This window comes from Lithobates pipiens, unplaced genomic scaffold (genome assembly GCF_037356315.1).
Source record: "Lithobates pipiens isolate NorthernLeopardFrog02 unplaced genomic scaffold, aLitPip1_a1.2 Scaffold_8, whole genome shotgun sequence".
NCBI lineage: Eukaryota > Metazoa > Chordata > Amphibia > Anura > Ranidae > Lithobates > Lithobates pipiens.
This window is the reverse complement of record NW_027507903.1, coordinates 72315618-72319239: the sequence shown is the minus strand read 5'-3', so window position 1 is coordinate 72319239 and position 3622 is coordinate 72315618. Positions and strand designations below refer to the sequence as shown.

At 44.2% G+C, this 3622-nt stretch overlaps 1 pseudogene; it reads right to left on the bottom strand.

The window, feature by feature from the left end:
* Positions 1 to 2822: 2822 nt before the first annotated feature.
* LOC143963690 (large ribosomal subunit protein uL11 pseudogene) lies at positions 2823 to 3394 on the bottom strand (annotated as a pseudogene).
* Between the last annotated feature and the right edge of the window lie 228 nt (positions 3395 to 3622).

The following is a 3622-nucleotide window of genomic DNA, read 5'->3' as shown; positions in this document are numbered from 1 at the left end:
ACGAGGTACATTTCCCGTTGTCGTGAAATCTGTAGCAAGGAAACTGACAGCTTCTGTTTCGACACATGCTTCAGTTTTTTAAATGCAAATACATAAAGTTTAGATTTGAAAACTAAAAAGATATGTGTTCCAATTTAATGAAGTAAAAAATAAATGTGTTTCCTCACCTAAAGATATAGAAAGATATGTTAGTTCACCACAAATCTAGACTAATTGTCAGGCGCTTGTAGCGCTCCTGCACATCATAGCTGTTGGTTGTTTGTCTGTCCACCTACAAGTTAATTGGTGTAGTCAGTCTGTGGGTGGGGACCAAACCTGATTTAAGCCAGCCATGCCTGTAGTCTCATGCTTATGATATTGTATTTGCTACACATGCTCCAAGCTCACTGTCTGCCCCGCTCTACTAGATTGGATTCCCTTGTTGAAGACCTTGGATTGGATATTGACTACTCTCTGAACTCCGCCTGCCTTTTATCTATGGATTTGACATTGACTATTCTGAACCTTGCCTGCCTTGTACCTGGACTGTCATTGAACCACTCTGCCTGTCTGTAAGAAACCATGAATCAGACCGAGACAGAAGTACAATTAAATCACACTTGTTTATTAAATAAAAATAAAAAGGTAAATAGAAAAAGCGTAGTCCAAGCATCGCCAGAGTAGTCAGCCAGGCCAGAGTTCAATAACCAGATCGGATAATCAGCCAGGCCAGAAGTCAGGGATCCAAGTAGAGCAACAGCAAGCAGAAGAAGGAGCCAGACGGGATGTAAGCAAGCCAGTCTTTAAACAGAACCGCAGGAGATGGTTTCTTGTGATGTGACCAAGTCGAAGGCAGAGGTGAAGTGAGCTGGACAGCTTTAAGTAGGCAGGTCAGACGAGCATGATCAGGAACAGCTGGTAACTGTGGAGAGAGATGAAAGCTGGCAATTAGCCGACAGCTGAGTAGCCAGCCCAGAGAAAGAAGGGCTAAGCCAGCCCTGACACTGTCTGCCAACAGCAAGTACATGTTTGCTGTGCTCAGTTCCTTCTTGCCCCAGCATTATAGCTGGGCATTATAGTATTGTGTATAGCCCTGGGGGCAATCGAGTACCAGTAGCCCTGCTTGCCTTATGGGAAATGGGGCTATTATAGGTGAAGAACACAGAAGCCAGCTATAGTGTCTGACCACCTGCGTTAGGGGTAAGCATGACACCAATAATTACCTTTTCTTTTGAAACAACAAAAGTTTTAATAATTTGGTTGGTCAGGAGATGGCCACAGATTTGTAGATGGGAAAGTATTTTCTTTTCTATTCATTGGCTGTAAATTTTTTGACAAAAAGCCCAAAATAAAAAGATAAAAATTGATAGCTCATTAGCCCTTTCATTGGCAAAGATTTTTTTTTAAATTTTGCACAAACATTTAGTATAAAAAATGATGGTAATTGCAATTTTTGTTACACAATATGTACGTTACTGTTAATCAAATCTACAGTGGGGCAAAAAAGTATTTAGTCAGCCACCAACTGTGCAAGTTCTCCCACTTAAAAAGATGAGAGAAGCCTGTAATTGTCATCATAGGTTTACCTCAACTATGAGAGACAAAAATGGAAACAAATCCAGACAATCACATTGTCTTATTTTTGAAAGAATTTATTTGCAAATTATGGTGGAAAATAAGTATTTGGTCAATATAAAAAGTTCATCTCAATACTTTGTTATATATCCTTTGTTGGCAATGACAGAGGTCAAACGTTTTTTGTAAGGTCCGGCTCACACTGAGGCAGCACGACTTACAGCGCGACTGCCTCAGGCGACCTGGACGCGACCACCGCGGCGACTTGCAAAACGACTTCTGTATAGAAGTCAATGCAAGTCGCCTCAAGTCGCCCCCAAAGTCGTACAGGAACCTTTTTCTAAGTCGGAGTGACTTGTGTCTCTCCGATTAGAACGGTTCCATTGTACAGAACGGGACTCTACTTGTCAGGCGGCTAAGTTGTCACACACTGTTGCTGGTATTTTGGCCCATTCCTCCATGCAGATCTCCTTTAGAGCAGTGATGTTTTGGGGCTGTTGCTGGGCAACATGGACTTTCAACTCCCTGCAAAGGTTTTCTATGGGGTTGAGATCTGGACACTGGCTAGGCCACTCCAGGACCTTGAAATGCTTCTTACAAAGCCACTCCTTCATTGCCCAGGTGGTGTGTTGGGGATCATTGTCATGCTGAAAGACCCAGCCACATTTCATCTTCAATACCTTTGCTGATGGGAGGAGGTTTGCACTCAAAATCTCATGATACATGGCCCTCATTCATTCTTTCATGTACACAGATCAGTCGTCCTGTTCCCTTTGCAGCGAATCAGCCCCAAAGCATGATGTTGCCACCCCCATGCTTCATGGTAGGTATGGTGTTCTTTGGTTGGCAACTAAGCATTCTCTCTCCTCCAAACACAACGAGTTGTGTTTCTACTAAACAGTTTTACTTTGGTTTCATCTGACCATATGACATTCTCCCAATCCTCTTCTGGATCATCCAAATGCTCTCTAGCAAACCTCAGATGGGCTGGGATTTTTGCTCACTGTTCTTGTGATCATTTTGACCCCATGGGTTGAGATCTTGCGTAGAAACCCCAGATCGAGGGAGATTATCAGTGGTCTTGTATGTCTTCCATTTTCTAATTATTACTCCCACAGTTGATTTCTTCACACCAAGCTGCTTGCCTATTGCAGTCTTCCCAGCCTGGTGCAGGTCTACAATTTTATTTCTGGTGCCCTTCGACAGCTCTTTGGTCTTCACCATTGTGGAGTTTGGAGTGTAACTGTTTGAGGTTGTGGACAAGTGTCTTTTTTTTTTCAGAGCAATTTGTTGTTTTTTATTAAATATTAAAGCTCTTCAGCGAGATTTAGCTTGTTGGGCATTCAACATCACCACTGTTGATATCATCAATTACATCGTGTGCAGGTCTGCCATCAATGTTGCAGCCCACAGACTGTGCTGTGCCCAGGATTTCCTTAATCATACCAGATAGTTCTCTGGCCAGGGAACGATGCCTCATCTGACGAGCAATGCTGACAATTTCATCAAATGTGATGCTTCCACTGTGTTTAATGTTCTTCTGCTTCTTCCTGTCACGTGGAGGCTCCTTCAGGGCCTTGATGATCAGAGCAGAGGCAGATGGTACAACCTCAATCTGGGCCTGTCTGTTCTGGATGGTCAGTTTGACAGTGATCCTCAAGCCCTTCCAGTCACCGGTTGCCTTGGCAATGTCATCATCAACTTTTTTGGGAGACAAACCCAGAGGTCCGATTTTGGGGGCCAGAGCGGATGTAGCCCCTACCTCACCACCGGTGCATCTCAGATAAACGATTTTAATTTCGAGGGGGTCGAACTTAGGAGCCATGTCTGTGCCGGACTAAGGGGGATTCCGCTTCTCTCGGACCGGTTTTGGTTTTGGATGAACCCAGATTCGGGACGACCGAAGAAAAGTTGCACCTCCATCAGCAAGGAAGCGGGATAGGAAAGAGGGAGGACAAGTGTCTTTAATGCCGCGTACACACGATCAAACAATCCGGTGGAAAAGTCCGGCAAACTCAAGTCCGCCGGACAATCCGCCCGTGTGTAGCCTCCGGCGGACTTTTTTTAC